The sequence below is a fragment of the Triticum dicoccoides genome, chromosome 2B (assembly GCF_002162155.2).
Source record: "Triticum dicoccoides isolate Atlit2015 ecotype Zavitan chromosome 2B, WEW_v2.0, whole genome shotgun sequence".
Taxonomy (NCBI): domain Eukaryota; kingdom Viridiplantae; phylum Streptophyta; class Magnoliopsida; order Poales; family Poaceae; genus Triticum; species Triticum dicoccoides.
In genome coordinates, this window is record NC_041383.1 from 732,905,792 (window position 1) to 732,924,617 (window position 18,826).

Genomic DNA, 18,826 nt, shown 5'->3' on the forward strand with positions numbered 1-18,826 from the left:
CTGTCAAATCGAATAGTACCGCGCCGCCCGCTGCACGCCCGGCGCCTCCATTAAATCCCTCTGTTAAACCCGCATGCAAACCGAGAATCCTACTCCAGCCACACGTCCATTCATGAGCGGGCCGGAATTGAACGCAACACCGGCCGAGCTCCTCCCGTCCGCCCTCAGTTTAAACGAGGCCAGACGCCGGCCAAGCTCCTACCGTCCGCCCTCTATTTACATGAGGCCAGACAGACAACGGGCAAGAATCGCACCCCTCCGCCGCTCCCCCATCTCCCCCTTCACCATTTTCTCCAACTTCCGGTGGCTTCTGATGAGCCGTTCTTCTGCATATTACCCGGCTGGGTGGCCCGCCGAGCCCTCCGGATACGGGCGAGGCCGCTCGGTGCTTCACCAACCTCGCTTGCCTCGACGGAGCCAGTTGCGGCCCCAAGCAGGCGCGTGGTTCAGCAACTCGCCGCTCTAGTTCAGCTCGATGAGGAGTGGTGAGTTGCTCCACGCCGGCATGGCGGCGAGCCTGCCGGTATGGGCGCCGTCGCTGCCGCGTCGTACCGCGCCACCAGTATCTGCGGTGGCCGCGCCTCCCGTGTCTGTGGGCGCGCCTCCCGTGCCTGCGGCAGTGCCATGCAGGCAGAGACAGAAGCCGGGGGCGTGGAGAGCGACGAGTTGGTGGCCAGCTTCTCCGTGTCCGCTGCCATCATCGAGGAGAAGTAGAACACGGGAGCCCGCCGCCACTTGAGACCCATGAAGGCCACCGCCGAGGCAACGACTGTGGATTCAGGTGGTTTCTTTGCTGCTTCATCTCTTCCGAGGACCTTCGTCGACCCCACAAGTGTCTGACGGACATGAGGAAGACAAATGGATCCACGGGCGGACATTTAGAACTAAAATAAGTCTAGATATATCCATTTCTAGGACAAGTATTTCTGGACGGAGGGAGTATTCATTATAGAAGAGAGCCAGATTGGCACCTCTTAGTTCATGTAAATGTAATGAAATCCATCATGTTTATATGAAGATCCGGCTTTTTTATACGAAATCCTTCATGCTTATATGAAATCAGTCCATGTTTGCACGAATTTCATCTAGTTGGTTAGAGTTGTAAAAATGTATGCCGCTGGCGTTTGATGTCGTCCTCCGCGGAAGGAAGCGGGAGGAAATTTGCCGGCTGCCATTGGAGATGCTCTTTATGCTGGAAATAATAGAGTGACATCCAATCCATTTGAGTTAATTGCCTGTATGATTGTCCCTCTATAAAAAGTTAATTGCATGTACAGTGTACACGTGACTTGCAGGGTGGCTACAACTTCGTACAGAAAGTTAAAAAGAAACAAGTCCATCCTTAATATGCTAAGTACTCTGTGGGTTCCACTGTCAGTACAGTAGCAAAAGAAGTATATATTAAATAAGTAGACTAATATATAATATAAAAATCTAAAGTTAAAAGACAGAATTCGAACTCATGTCATCGCGTTGCGAGCATCCGACTCTAACCATCCCAACACATTTTTGTTCTAGACCATGCTGGAGATATATCTCCATGTCTACTCTTATATATACTCCATTCGTTCCTAAATATTTGTCTTTTTCAGATTTCAAATGGACTACCACATATGGATGTGTATGTAGACATATTTTAGATTGTAGATTCACTCATTTTGCTACGTATGTCTTTTCAGGAAGGGGTCAGATTTGTCCTTGATTTATTTATGAGAGGGTAACATCAAAATTATGGACTACTTTTTTGAGTATGTTGGTAAGGTCCGGTCATAGTCACTTGTTGAAATCTCTAAAATTAAAGACAAATACTCCCTCCGTGCGGAAATACTTGTCATCAAAATGGATAAAAGGAAATGTATCTAGACGTATTTTAGTTTTAGATACATCTATTTTTATCCATTTTGATGACAAGTATTTTCGGACGGAGGGAGTAGAAAACAGAGTTGGTGATGATGGTGTGCGTGCCATCCTGCAATATAGGCCGTCGGATTTATATCTAACGGATAGGAAAGAAACTATGGAATTTTTGCAAATATATACCCACACATCTCTCCACGTTCGCAAATAAGACCTTCCCTCATTCAGCCTTTTCTCTGACAAGATAAACTACTCATACAAATGCATCTTGATGTTCTGTGCAACGCACGGGCAGGTGGCTAATTTCTTTTAAAATAGTTGCTGCGATAATTGGATTGAAGTGATATATTTTATGTCTGCCCCGAATGATTTCAGATTCACTAGTAGTAACAAAGAAAAGGTTGCCTTGTTAATTAACAGAAAACAGGGTGAAAACTATCACAGTAGGCCGGTAAAAACAAGGCACACTGGGTTCAACGTCATCGTCACTACAGTTGTGCACGCGCGAGAAGTCTACATATCGAGGGGGCTACCGAGCGAGGCACCAAGACACAATGTTTGAGAGAGAAACTAATTGACAGATTATGATCAGATCGAGTTTTCACCCTTCTGCTGTCATTGTTGGGGGGGGGGAGGGAGAGAAAGACGTATCGAGAGTGTGCGCGGTAGGCACAGAGGCACAACTAGCGAGTGTGTGTGTGTATGTGTGTTTGAAATAGGAGTAGATAGATTATTATCAACATCGATGTGCCACCCTACTCCTTCGGTGCCGGGTAGTGTGTGTGTGTATGTTTGAGAGAGAATCCAGTCGATAGATTAGTATCAAGATCGAGGTGTCACCCTACTCCTTCGGTGCCGGGTAGTGTGTGTGTGTATGTTTGAGAGAGAAGCTAGTCGATAGATTAGTATCAAGATCGAGGTGTCACCCTACTCCTTTGGTGTTGGGAAGTGTGGGTGTGGGGGGAGGGCAGTGACACTCACATATCTCTACTCTTATAAAAATAGAGTTGGTGATGATGGTGTTCCTGCCATCCTGCAATATAGGCCATCCGATTTATATCCGACGGACAGGAAGGAAAATATGGCAATTTTGCAAAGAGATACCCACACCCCTCTCCGCATTTGCAAATAAGGCATTCCCTCGTTCATCATTTTCTCCCACAAGATAAACTTCTCATACAAATGCATCTTGATGTTCCGTGCAACACATGGGCATCTTGCTAGTAGGGAGAAGGAGTTTGTGTGACACATATCTAGCTATATTAAGGGATAGGTAGATAGCACATGTGTGAGAGACATTATTATACTTTGAGACATTACTGGCTGCGGGTGGGTAGAACTAAAGGGGTGGGCGTGTTAGACATAGAGAGCGTGTGTGTTTCTGTGTCAGAGACTTGTAGGACGGGGTAGAAAGACGAATTTAACCCTGACGGAGGGAGAGAAATACACGAAGTGCGCGTGTGTGATTCTGATGCCCACAGGGAAATGAGATATGTATGCTTGTGAGAGAGATTGCACAATTCATTCACGTATCACTATCTAGCGATCGTGGACGTGCATCGCTTGAACATAAGTCAATATCTACTTCGTATCGTGGCCAAAGGTACAATATCGATTAAACACTGTAAAGATTGGACACTCACATATCATATTTTTTCTATTTAAATAAACCTTTTCAGTTGTGCATGCCAAAGTTACAGTGATGTTTCTTCAAACAACCAATGTAGCTATCATGCACATGCACCATTGTTACTCTTGCATTCAAATTCATTAGTCTTGGATGATTTAAGTTTCTATTTTGAAGTAATATATGTAATATGCATATACAAATTCAACGGGTATGCAATTTATGAAATGGAGGCTATGTAATCATATAAGGTAACACTTTTAAGTAGCTAACTACAATATCCATTTCTTTTTGTGCGCCTCTATGCTAACACGTCAATGCATTATGTTTAAAGTAAATAACCAATGACACCAAATTATCAATTTACACGACAAATACATAGGCTGAGCGTTTGATCCCTTTTTTTGAGAACACGCCACTACACCCTTACGATTGGTCGCGCCCGTGTGAACGTCCAAGTTATCGGCGCATCATCCCGAGTTATTGTCTTTTTTTCTGGGGTGGACTTCATACCAGTTATTAACTGCTGACGCATGCCCCGTGTACACAGTCTAGCATGACCTTCCCGCTAGCACGGTCCAAAATTAGTTGAAACTGGATACGAACGATCCCGCGGGCGGCAAAATCTCCCGCCTCCTTCTAAAATTTCCGCCACCTTAGTCTTTAGCATGCGAAATCCCCCTTTTGTCCTTGGTGCACGGAGACCAACAGTTACAATATAGGTCCTTCTAAAATTTCCGCCATCTACATGATAGGTCGGGGCTGCTTTGATAACTTCCGATTCCCCCGACTACACGGCACCCCCATTTCCTCTCACCCTCCCGCAAAAACGACTAACTCCACAACACCAGATCATCTTACATCACGCCTGAAAGGATCGAGATGGACCTAGAGGGGGGGGGTGAATAGGTACAATTACAAATTTTAATGGTTACTTGGCAATTTTAGGCAATAATGCAGAATATGAAGATGAGCCTAACAATTGCACGTGAGCACAAAGTACAAAGCAAACAACACAAACACGTAAGTAGGCAGGCACAATATAATGTACGTAAGAGTAACGAGACAAGTAACCACAAGTAGAGAGTTAGGGTTAGGAATAACCGCAACTCCGGGAGACGAGGATGTATGCCGATGTTCACTTCCTTGGAGGGAAGCGAGTCACCGTTAGAGGGGCGGATGTTACCGCGAAGGCACACCTACACCATGAAGGCTCACCCTATTCTCCCTTTGAGACAACACCACAGAGGCATTTCTCAACCACTAGTGGTAGACCTTGGGGTGGTCTCCAAACCCTCACAAACTTTTTCGAGGGTAGTCACAAAGTTTGATTCCTCTCCGAATGACTCCTACCGCTTAGGAGTCTCCAACCTCCAAGAGTAACAAGAACGATGGGAAAAAGCTCAAAACTTGCTCAAGTCACGAATTCCTTTGGTGCAAAGAAGGGGAAGGAGTGGACCTATCACTTTATTGGAGAACTTCTCTCAAATGCTCCTAGAACACTTGGGAATCTAGGATTTAGTGTGGATGAATGAGAGAGAGAGTGAGGAGTGTTCTTGAGAGGCTCAAAGTGAATGGTCAACCTTATCCCGTGGAAGGGAAAGGTTTATATATAGGTGGTGGGAAGAAGTGACCGTTTGGGGTACAGGATGGCCGGACGTCCGGAGAACGTCGGACATCCGGAGGCCCAAATGGGTCCGGACGTCCGACAGCCATCGGATGACCGGCCGCTGCGAAAAGTATGACCCACAACTCAGTGAACAGGATACAGACGTCCGAGCGGGGCCGGACATCCGTAAGAACGCTTCTGTTGTGAAAGTGTCGGACGTCCGGAGGGTTCCGGACATCCGTAGAAATGTTTCTGTTGTGGAAGTGTCGGACGTCCGGAGGCTTCCGGACATCCGTATAAATGCTTCTGTCGTGGAAGTGTCGGACGTCCGTAAGTGTCCGGACGTTCGGGCAATCAGGAAGGACCGGACGTCCGTAGAACACCGGACGTCCGAAGGCAAGGTATAGAGATAGTAGCTTTTGAGCAAGTTTTTCACTAGATCCATCGATCCCCTCTTAATAGTGCGGGATCCCTATGCTCAAGAACAAACCATAAATGAGGTCAACATCTTGTATCTCCATTCTTGAGTTATATGCTTTTTGTCCCTAGTCATGATCCATGCACACGGTCTTTGGAACATAATCCTGAGATATACTTGATAAACATGATTAGTCCCGAGCATATGTGTTGTCATCAACATAAAAATATGATTAAGGGCATGATTGCACTTTCAATCTCCCCCTTTTTGGTAGTTGATGACAACTCATATGCATACTCATAATAGTAATCGGAAGTATTTGTTGTGGAGCTCAATAACCATAATAAGAATGAGTAGCGAGCGAGCTCCCCCTCAAAGTGATACCATAGATACTACTAAAACAAAATGATGAGGGCTCCCCCTCAAACTGATGCCTCCAGTATAACATACGATAATCAAGAGTTAAACTTCATATAGATTCACCAAATCACAGATTCAACAAACTCATAACATAGTCAACAAACTCATAACATAGGTTCAGTACAGGCTAAAACACAACCATAACAATAGGTTTGATTACATAATGAGCTAGAACAACATGCATATGGAGCCTACTCCCCCTTTGGTATCAAGTATCCAAAGAAAAGAACTAGGGGGAATGACATAACAACATTAGAGATCATCCTCATCATCATCATCATGAACACCACTGCCACCAGCCTCGTCGAAGAAATCAGCCCACTCAGGACCGGAGGGAAAACCAAAATCAGAAGGGGGGTCTGCAAGAAGACGCTCATCGTCACTCACATCATATACGCCTGAGTCTCTCAGACGAGCCTTCAGAGCGTCCTTGGAAGTGACCATGCGAGTGACCACATCATGGTGTTGGGAGCAATGGTAGGTGAACATCTTCATCATGGCTGAATGAGCCTTCCCAAGAAAACGAGCAATGCGCCCAAAGGGGGCATCACTGGAAGGAGGATGGGTAGCGTGAGAAGGAAAACTAGTGGCGGTGCGACTAGCAGTAGCGGGAGGAGGAGGAACATGGTCAGCCGCCATGTGAGCTAGAATGACCCATCTCTCATGTATATGAGTGCGTGCAATGGGAAAGGGAGCTACACTCTCGATAAATGGCTGAATAAAAGGTGCATGAGGAAAAGCCCGCTTGTGCTGGAAGCTAGCAAGGCGGATCTCATGACATAGAAAGTGTGGAACATTTATCTTCCCTTTAGGAGATGTGAAGAGGCGATGCATGAGATCAATGTAGTAGCTGCTGCAGGAGCCCTTGTCACCCATCTTGGGATAAATGGTGCGGATGACACATTGATAAATGATGTTGAATGGAAAACGCCAAATGGAGACTTGATTTAGACCCTTGTGTTTTTCAGTGTTAGACAAAGATGATATGGGTCTAAGGAGATCCGCACAGACCGCAATGCCTTTGGGCTTATGGTTGGGGTCATCTTTGTGAATTTTGAACCCAGTGTCGGGAAATCCAAGTGCAGTGACAAACTAAGCATAAGATGTTGTGAGTGTAGTGTCGGAGGTCATCCATGTGACAGTGTTATCAGGAGCAAAGTAACATGTGGCATAAAACTGATGGATGGCAGCATGGTTAAAATCGTGTTGAAAGGCGAATGGAGCAGCTAGATTTGACGACTCAATGAGCTCAATGGCTCCCGGATATTTCTCCGGATGAGTGCGAATGTGCTCAAGATCAATGCAAACATGAAGTGACAAGCCTTTAGGGATGAAAATCGTGGTGAAGATGTCGGCTTGGACATTTGTGCGAAAGCGACTATCCTGAGAATCCCTAACAACAGTAAATTGATCTACATCATGACGCAATTTAAGATATGAAGATTTGGGGACCTCGTTGAAACGCTTAACATGACGGCCTGGTGACAGTGGAGGCTCAATTGAGATGTGACGGGCATCACCGTGGGGTTGCACCGGAGGAGGAGGAGGTTGAAAGGTTGGACGACGAGTGCCTGGCTTGGGTGCAGCGACTCGGACGCCAACCATCGGGGACAGATCCACCTCTTCAAGCTCATCCTCAAAGTCCGACCCCTACGAAGAGGAATCACTGGACGAGCTCGGAGTACGAGCGACACGTTTCCGAGGGCGATCTTCCTCCTGGGAGTCGTCGGAGCCACCACGACGAGACGGACGAGCCGGCCCTCCGGCCACTTGCTTGCGAGCGGAGTGCTTGGACCGAGGCATCGTGACCTAGGGGAGAAGGAAAGCACATGTCAACACCCGTCCATAGATCAGGGTGAATGCATGAGGAGGGGGGAGGGAAGGTTGTGCCCTACCTTGAGAGGAAGAACACGGAGGAGCCGAGCGGCGTGCTGGAGCAGGGGGTCGACGGACTGGCCGGGGAGAGAAGCTCCGGGCTGAACGGGCTGGACAGGCCGGACGGCGAGCCGCAGATCCGCGGCGGAGAGAAACCCCGGTGAGGGGCACGACGGCGGGCGGCTGCGGGGAGTGGTCGCACGGCAGGAGCGGCGACGGCAGTGGTGAAACTAGTGGATAGGATGTGGTTGGTTGACAAACCCTACGGGGCAGTATATATAGTGCCCAGTAAAAACTTACGGACGTCCGGAGCCTACGGACGACCGGAGTCGAATATGCGTCCGGACGTCTGGGAGCGGACGGACGACCGGAGTCTGGACCAACAGAAAAATAGAGGATGACAGAGATGATTCTACGGACGGCCGACGGCTTCGGACGACCGAGCAGATTGTAACAGAAAGTTTATTACGGACGTCCGGAGTCTTACGGACGTCCGGAGCTTCGGCGTCTAGGCCAACTTAAGGGAACCAGAGTGAATTTTACGGATGTCCGGAGAGGCCGGACGACCGGTCGATGGTAGTCAGAGAAGAATTTACAGACGTCCGGATGTCTATGGACGACCGGCAGTGAGAAAGCGCACGGACGTCCGAAACCTACGGACGTCCGACGCCAGAAGTTTTGTTAGGAGGCAAAGGTGCAAGTGCTGATCATGATGAGGAGAAGGCAATTTTTGTTCATAGTAAAAATTTACTAATGTAGTAACTAATACCCTACCTCACTCAATCATAGCCATATACTACAAGTGGTGGCTACTGCCACAATATGTCTGAGTAGACATGACATGACACGAAAAGATTTGAACTTTGAGTGCATAGTCACTACTCCATCATGTTGAAGCACCATAGGCCTAGACCCATGGATACTTCGAGAGTGTTGGTTCTTTTTATGCATTGAGTAGGGCGAGAATATTCATGAATTGAATGTCTCCCCCTAAGTATATGCCTACATCATGACAAGACATTAGATTCATGCATGAATGGGTACTAGATTTCACATAATGTTGTCAAGCTCCAAGATACCAAGTTCACGCCTAAGTCGACAGAACCTTGCTTCATCTAAAGGTTTGGTGAAGATATCTGCTAGTTGAAAATCTGTGCCAATGTGAGCAATGTGAATATCACCCTTTTCAACATGATCTCTCAAGAAATGATACCTAATATCAATGTGTTTGGTGCGGAGATGATGTTTGGGGTTCTCAGCAATATTGATGTCACTTTCATTATCACACAGAAGAGGCACATTTCTATAGGTGATACCGTAATCCTTCAAAGTTTGCCTCATCCATAACAACTGAGTTGCACAACTAGCGGCAGCAATGTATTCAGCTTCTGCGGTAGAGATGGCAATACAATTTTGTTTCTTCGAGGACTAACTCACCAAGGATCGTCCAAGAAACTGACATGCACCTGATGTGGACTTACGATCCACTTTGTCTCCAGCCCAATCCGCATCCGTGTACCCAATGAGATCAAATTTAGCATCCTTGGGGTACCAGATGCCCAACTTTGGGGTGTGAACAAGGTATCTAAGAATATGCTTAACCGTCTTATGATGACTTTCCATAGGGAAAGCTTGAAATCTAGCACACATGCATACACTAAACATGATGTCTGGTCTAGATGCACAAAGATAAAACAATGAACCAATCATAGAGCGGTAAGTAGATGGGTCGAAAGGAGTACCATTTGTGTCTTCAGTGAGAGTAATTTGGTTGGCATGGGTGTCTTGCATGGACTAGCATCAGACATACCAAACTTTTCTAGAATATACTTGAGGTACTTTGCTTGAGATAATAAAATTCCTTCTTGAAATTGTTGAATTTGAAATCCGAGAAAGAACTTCAAATCCGTATTGAGTGACATTTCAAAATTCTTGGTCATTAAAGCCACAAACTTCTTACACAAATGAATGTTAGGAGAACCAAAAATGATGTCATCTACATAGATTTGGCATAGAATCAAATCACCCTTGTCCCTCTTAGTAAAAAGAGTGGGATCAATCACCCCTCTCACAAAACCATCATCGAGTAAAAACTTCTTCAGATGATCATACCAAGCACGAGGTGCTTGATTGAGGCGATACAAAGCCTTATGAAGTTTATACACATAGTCTTTGTGAAAGGGATCAATGAACCCGTGTGGTTGTGACACATATACTTCTTCTTGTAGGGGACCGTTAAGGAAAGCACTCTTCACATCCATTTGATGTAATGTAAAACCATTGAAAGCGGCATAAGAAAGTAAGATGCGAATGGATTCAAGACGGGCAACGGGGGCAAAGGTCTCACCAAAGTCCAAACCTTCAACTTGTGAGTACCCTTGTGCCACTAACCTTGCCTTGTTGCGGATGATTACACCATTTTCATCTTGCTTGTTCTTGAAAATCCATTTTGTTCCAATGACGTTGTGCTCGGTAGATGGCCTCTTGACTAATGACCACACTTGGTTGCGTTCAAAACTGTTCAACTCTTCTTGCATAGCAACAAGCCAATCGTTGTCCATCAATGCCTCTTGTACCTTGAGTGGCTCAATACTAGACACAAACGAGAAGTGAGCACAAAAGTTTGTCAAATGTTTACGAGTGACTCTACCTTCCGAGATGCCGGTGAGGATTTTGTCAACATCAACACGACCGGCCACTCGAGGCATGATGGAGGTGAGGGTTTCACGAGGTTCAACTTCATGTCCATCATCCACATCTTCAACACATGGATCATTCACATGTGGAGGAAGATCTTCTTGTTCATGTTGCATTTGTTGAGGTTCATCATCAATGATTGTACTTTCTTGTTCTTGCTCTTGATGATGATCTTGTTCTTGATGATTATCATTGAGAGAGACTTGATCATCCTCTTCAACTTGGGCTAAGGGTATCGGTTGAACAATAGGAGCTTGTGGTGGTATGGATGTTGAGGTTGTTTGATGATGTGTGAGACCTCCATCTTCTTCTTCATCATCATGAGGTTCTTGTTCCATAGGAAGAAGTGCACCAACACCCATGGTTAGAATGTCTTGAGAAGAATCTTCGTCACCTACATCACTTAGATCAACTTTCTCCCCATGTGAGCCATTAAATTCATCAAACACCACGTCACAAGTTTCTACACCACATCCATTGGATTTGTTGTAGACTCTATAGGCGTGAGAGTTTGATCCATAACCAAGAAATATACCCTCAATTGTTTTGGATTGAAATTTTCCTAACCGTTCCCTTTTGTTGAGAATGAAACATTTGCACCCAAAAGCACGAAAGTACTTGACATTTGGCTTGTTTCCAGTTAGCAGCTCATATGGAGTCTTTTCCAGTATAGTGTGGAGGAAAAGCCGGTTTGATGCATGGCATGCGGTATTGACAGCTTCGGCCCAAAAACTATGCGGTGACTTGTATTCATCCAACATGGACCTTGCCATCTCTACAAGTGTACGGTTCTTCCGTTCGGCTACACCATTTTGCTGAGGAGTGTATGGAGCTGAATATTGATGCTCAATCCCTTCATCACTAAGAAATTCTTCCAAAGTATAGTTCTTGAACTCAGAGCCATTGTTACTTCTTATTGCCCGGATCTCTTTGTCAAACTTGCGTTGGGCTTGCTTGGCAAAATCAATGAAGGTGATCTTCGTTTCGTCCTTGGACTTGAGGAAGAACACCCATGTATATCTTGAGTAATCATCAACAATGACAAGCCCATACTTTTTCCCACCAAGACTATCCCATGAAGGAGGCCCAAAAAGATCCACATGAAGGAGCTCCAGGGGCCTTGAAGTAGATACTATGTTCTTGGGTGGGTGCTTTGATTGATGTTGCTTCCCAGCTATGCATGCACTACACACACGATCTTTCTCAAAAGAGACATTGGTTAGTCCAAGGATGTGATTCCCCTTTAAGAGATCTTGAAGATTTCTCATGCTGACATGGGCTAGCCGGCGATGCCATAGCCACCCCTTGTCAGCCTTGGCCATCAGACAAGTTGCATGTAATGTGCTCTCTTTCGAGAAATCAACCGTGTAAAGGTTGCCATCCAACTCTCCAACAAAAGCCACTTCGAGAGTATCTCTCTTAAAGACTTTCACATCCGTTAGTCCAAAAAGTGTATCATAACCAACAGAAGCCAATTGGCGAACAGAAAGCAAATGGTATTTAAGGGATTGGACAAGCATAACATTTGCAAGAGACATGTCGTTTGTGATAGCCACCTTTCCCAACCCGAGTACCTATCCTTTTGAACCTCCACCAAACATAATGCTCATGAATGGTTGAATAGCTTCCATGAGATCGTAGAGCAATTTGCTATCTCCGGTCATATGATTTGTACATCCACTATCAATCACCCATTTCACTCCACTGGAGAAGCTTACCTACACACAATTAGGACTTGGTTAGAGGCACCCATTTTGCAATGGGACCTCTCAAGTTAGTTACAAGGGTCTTAGGGACCCAAATAGCATAGAACCGGAATGCATTTCAAGGACCAACAAATTTTGCAAAAACTTCTCCATCCTTAGTCTTACGAAGTACATAGGAAGGAGGCATGAACTCTTTAGTCTTGTTGAGAGTGGGCAAGCCCCTTGTGGCCTTCCCACTCACAACCTTACCTTTCTCCTTGTGCCCTTCTCTTACAAATGTTTCGTTTAGAGGAGTTGTGCACTTTTGGGAGGACGTTTTCTTCTTGCTTGTGCTCGGGTCAAACCCAAGTCCCTCTTTGGCAAACACCTCATTGTGTTGGCTCAAAATCTCATCAATGTTCTTTTGCCCTTGAGCACATGTCATGAGACCTTTCTCAATTTGAGCCTTGAGAAAACGATTTTCCTCAAGAATAGATGCTAGATCACTACTAGAGTTAGTAGCACAAGCATCAACATTTATAATAGGGGAAGAGTAAGCCTTGGCTAAAGTTTCAAGGTAAGTAAGTTTGAGCGTCTCAAAACTCTTTCTAAGAACGGTGAGCTCTCCTTCCTTAGTCTTGAGAGACACGGATAGAAGCTCACAATCCTTAGATAGAGAAGCATGAGACATCACAAGCTTACTTTTATCATTCATTAACTCTTCACAAGAGTCAATAGCCTTTTTCAAGGAGGCAAGATCATTTGTGTGAACATCAATATTTGCACCAATTTTTAAGCATAGTTCATCATTTCGTGCTTCCTCATATTGGACTTTCCGCTCAAGGATTTCGCACTTTTCCTTTTCCTCGGTGACGAGGGTTTCGAGTTCCTTAATGGTGATGGTGTGCTTACTCACCATCTCCATAAGCATACGAAACATAGTGAGTTTCTTTCCTTTGAGGGAGCACATGAACTTATTAAGTTTAGCAGTCATGGGATCATCTAGATCATCATCCTCATAGCTATCCTCCGCATCAAGATACTCATCACTAGAAGTAGAAGGTGTGAAAAGAGGAGGATTTGATCGTGGAGTTACCTTGACCTTGTCAGAAGAGTTTTGGTCCTCTCCTTCTTCAACCATGGCCTTTGCCATTAGGCACTTGTGAGCATTGCCCTTGTAATCTTTCATGTAGTTGGAGGTGACCACGTCACCACTCTTGTTTACTAACCTCAATGTGTTTTGAGAGTCTTGAGCAACTCCGGCAACACCACTAACATCATCCGGATCAGATTCTTCTGGAGCAACCATTGCCATCCCATCTCTCTTCTTGACCTTGGAGTTCAAAGGATTTGGCAACTTCTTCTTGGGAAAGGTCTTGGGAAACCTTGGTTTATCTTCTCTCTTCTCATAAGGGCACTCGTTGGAGAAGTGATTGGTTTCTTCACAGTTGTAGCATTTTCTTACTTTCTTCTTTTGAAATCTTCCCTTGAATTTTCCGGCGCTAAACTTCTTGACAAAAAGAGCCATGTCTTCATACGAAGGGCCCTCGTCGGATTCAATCTCATTACCATCTTCATCATCTTCATCTTATTCTTCTTCTTCACTTTGCTCATCTTCACATACTTGCTTGGCCTTCAATGCAAGATTGATCTTTGATGACGGTGAACCATGCATGGCAAGGTGTTTTGTGGCATTGGCCTTTGACTCTTCAAATAGTTGGAAGGTGGATATGATGTCATCTGTAGTCATTTCCTTGAAGGTATGGTGTTGTCTTATGTCCCACACCATTTGATGATGATATGGAGCAAGATCATGAAGCAACTTATCCACAAGAAACCTCTTAGTCATATTGAATCCATCTTGTGTCTTGTCACACTCACATGACTCAATATCCGCAGTGAGAGTCATGAGACGCTCAAGGAGTTGATTGGGGGTTTCACCTTTTTCCATACAAAAGTTTTGCAATTGCCCCTTGGCTATTTCATATTGAGCACTCCGGAGGGTAGAAGTACCAGTCCTGGATCGTATAATACTTTCCCATAGTTCCTTGGCACTTCTGATGTGTATGAACGGTCTCCTTTGCTTTTCATCCATACCCCTCCTTATACACATGATTGCCGTGGCATTGAGGTTCTTGTCATATATTTCTCTTGGTGTGGGGTTCTTTGGATCAACCACATGGTAGCCATACTGTATAATCTCCAGCATCTCATCGTTTCCATGTCGAAGATGATCCTGCATAGCAACTTTCCACAAAGCAAAATCGGAAGTACCAGAAAGTAAAGGAGGTTTGCCTTGAGGATTATATCTTGGTTTCTCAACCTGAGGTCTTGCATAAAGCCAAGGAACACTGGCGTGTTCATTGCTAGGAGGTTGTTGACCAAGTGATGGTGTAGGCACGGTTGGCCTCGAACCCACACCACTTGAGTGTGGTGCAAGCACCACGGACAACGTGGCTAATCTCAGTTGGACCAAGGCCTCAAGAGAAGCATCATGCTCCTCTTTTTGCTTAGCAAGGGCCCGTTCTAGACCCTGAGACATAAAGGACTTGACTTCAGAGGAAACCTCGCCTTTATCCTTAGGATCTACAACCAGGGGGTCCCATGTAGGTTCATCTCGCTCTAGGGCGGTTAAGCCACAAGAATAGAGCACGAGGCTCTGATACCAATTGAAAGGATCGAGATGGACCTAGAGGGGGGGTGAATAGGTACAATTACAAATTTTAATGGTTACTTGGCAATTTTAGGCAATAATGCGGAATATGAAGATGAGCCTAACAATTGCACGTGAGCACAAAGTACTAAGCAAACAACACAAACACGTAAGTAGGCAGGCACAATATAATGTACGTAAGAGTAACGAGACAAGTAACCACAAGTAGAGAGTTAGGGTTAGGAATAACCGCAACTCCGGGAGACGAGGATGTATGCCGATGTTCACTTCCTTGGAAGGAAGCTAGTCACTGTTAGAGGGGCGGATGTTACCACGAAGGCACACCTACGCCACGAAGGCTCACCCTATTCTCCCTTTGAGATAACACCACGGAGGCGTTTCTCAACCACTAGTGGTAGACCTTGGGGTGGTCTCCAAACCCTCACAAACTTTTCCGAGGGTAATCACAAAGTTTGATTCCTCTCTGAATGACTCCTACCGCCTAGGAGTCTCCAACCTCCAAGAGTAACAAGAACGATGGGAAAAAGCTCAAAACTTGCTCAAGTCACGAATTCCTTTGGTGCAAAGAAGGGGAAGGAGTGGACCTATCACTTGATTGGCGAACTTCTCTCAAATGCTCCTAGAACACTTGGGAATCTAGGATTTAGTGTGGATGAATGAGAGAGAGAGAGTGAGGAGTGTTCTTGAGAGGCTCAAAGTGAATGGTCAACCTTATCCCGTCGAAGGGCAAGATATATATATAGGTGGTGGGAAGAAGTGACCGTTTGGGGTACAGGATGGCCGGACGTCCGGAGAACGTCGGACTTCCGGAGGCCCAAATGGGTCCGGACGTCCGACAGCCATCGAACGACCGGCCGCTGTGAAAAGTATGACCCACAACTCAGTGCACAGGATACGGATGTTCGAGCGGGGCCGGACATCCATAATAACGCTTCTGTTGTGAAAGTGTCGGACGTCCGGAGGTTTCCGGACATCCGTACAAATGTTTCTGTTGTGGAAGTGTCGGACGTCCGGAGGCTTCCGGACATCCGTATAAATGCTTCTGTCATGGAAGTGTCGGACGTCCGGAAGTGTCTGGTCGTCCGGGCAATCAGGAAGGACCGGACGTCCGTAGAACACCGGACGTCCGAAGGCAAGGTATAGAGATAGTAGCTTTTGAGCAAGTTTTTCACTAGATCCATAGATCCCCTCTTAATAGTGTGGGATCCCTATACTCAAGAACAACCCATAAATGAGGTCAACATCTTGTATCTCCATTCTTGAGTTATATGCTTTTTGTCCCTAGTCATGATCCATGCACACGGTCTTTGGAACATAATCCTGAGATATACTTGATAAACATGATTAGTCCCGAGCATATGTGTTGTCATCAACATCAAAATATGATTAAGGGCATGATTGCACTTTCAACGCCATCCGTACTTCATCGCCCTTTCTCCCACACCTCTCAAAACCCTAGACTGCTCATCCACCGGCGAACCATAGCCCATTCACTGCCAGCGGCATCCACCTCACTGGATCTGCTTCTGCGGCCGCATCTACCCCTCCCACCTCCCCTAGAAACAAGTAGGCTGCTCATACACCACTGTACCACAGCCCATTCAGTGTCGGCCTTGTCCACGGCGCCGGATCTGCTTCGCCGGTACTCTTGTCAACCGCCGCGCCTCTGCAGCGGCTCATTCGTACTCCCCATCGGAGACGCTTCGTCCACACCCCCCAGAGCCACCCCACCGACGCCCCCGTCGACGGCCTCTGATCCTCTTCGCCGACACCTTCGTCAACCCTACTGGAGCCGCTTCGCCGACACCATCGTCAACCCTACCGGACTAGCTTCGCCTATACCATTCTCAACCCTACCGGGGCCGCTTTGCCAACTCACAAGTCCACGGCCTCGGATCCACTTCCTCGCACCCTCAGCCAACCTACCGGAGCAGCTTCTGACGCCCCGTCCACGGCCGCAGATCCGCATCGTCGACACCACCCTTAACCCAACCACTGGAGCAGCTTCTGACGCCCCGTCCATGGCCGTAGATCCGCATCGTCGACATCATCCTTAACCCAACCACCGGAGCAGCTTCTGACGCCCCATCAACGGCCGCAGATCCGTGTCGTCGACACCATCCTTAACCCAACCACCGGAGCAGCTTCACCTAGACCCTCGTCCACGGCCACAGATCCGCTTCGCCCACACCGTAGTCCACCCTACCGGATCCGCTCCACAAACACCCTACTCGACGGTTCTAGATCTCCTTACCGGACCCCGACAGCCAGCGCAGCGTCATCACCCTCGATCTTTCTAACCTGATTCCCACCGTCTGGAGAGATGCCAAGCACCCGCCATTGCCTAGGCTCACCTTTCAACCCGTCCAACATCACCTGCCCGATGCACTTCCAATATACTAACCGGTCGCTGTTACCTGTTATGCAGCTGGCAAAAACTACAACGACGATGTTTCTTCTGGATCTACCAGCTTGGCCAACCAAGATCCTGGACTGAGGCATTGCTATGATCTTGTAAGCGCGTCTCTCTCTCTTGTATTGTTCTGTGCCTCCCAGCGTGCTTTGCTAGGATTTTCGACCAGTAATCCCTTTGTGCAGACAATGATTTCTACTACTGGCTGCTAAATGAGATATGTAGATGTCATACATGATACTACCTCATACCTCCATTCCTAAATATAAGTCTTTTAGAGATTCCACTATAGGCTACATACAGAGCAAAATGAGTGAATCTACACTCGAAAATGCATCTATATACATCTGTATGTGGTCCATACTGGAATCTCTGAAAGACATATATTTAGGAACAGGGGCAGTACATTACACAAAATTGTAGGTGGCATGTAGGAATTCCAGTGCACTACATTAAGCTCCCTTAGAGTGCCTGCTAGTCCAGCATACAGAGTCATAGCTAGTTTATGGTAGGCTGTCACGCCCAATATGCGATACTATCCTAAAGAGACTCGAAGGTCCCACCAAGGATAGAACCGCATATTGAAACGCTTTTGCAAGGTGGATATCATTACATCAACATTACATTATAGATGGGGATACATACATAAGGCATACAATGCCACACGAATACAACATCACAATACATAAGAGCATCATCCGGCTACGGATGAAACACAAACAGAAACTCAAACGACATCCATCCTACTAGCCCAGGCTGCCGACCTGGAACCTATCCCCTGATCGAAGAAGAAGCAGAAGAACAACTCCAAGACAAGCAAACATCGCTCTCGCGTCATGATCATCGCATAACCTGTACCTGCAACTGTTGTTGTAGTAATCTATGAGCCACGAGGACTCAGCAATCCCATTACCATGGGTATCAAGACTAGCAAAGCTTAAAGGGAAAGGAAGGGGTAAAGTGGTGAGGCTGCAGCAGCGACTAAGCATATATGGTGGCTAACATACGCAAATAAGAGCGAGAAGAGAGCAAGCGGAACGGTCGTGAAGCTAGCAATGATCAAGAAGTGATCCTGAACTCCTACTTACGTCAAACATAACCTAGAAACCGTGTTCACTTCCCGGACTCCACCGAAAAGAGACCATCACGGCTACACACGCGGTTGATGTGTTTTAATTCGGATCTGGTGTCAAGTTATCTACAACCGGACATTAACAAATTCCCATCTGCCTATAACCACAGGCACGACTTTCGAAAGATTATACCCTGCAGGGGTGTCCCAACTTAGCCCATGATAAGCTCTCGCGATCAACGAAGGATATAGCTTCTCCCAGGAAGACCCGATCAGACTCGGAATCCCGGTTTACAAGACATTTCGACAATGGTAAAACAAGACCAGCAAAGCCGCCCGATGCGCCGACAATCCCGATAGGAGCTGCACATATCTTGTTCTCAGGGCAACACCGGATAAGTCAAGCTACGAGTAAAACCATCCCTCGAGTTGCCCCGAGGTGGCCCCGCAGGCTGCTCGGTTCGGACCAACACTTAGAC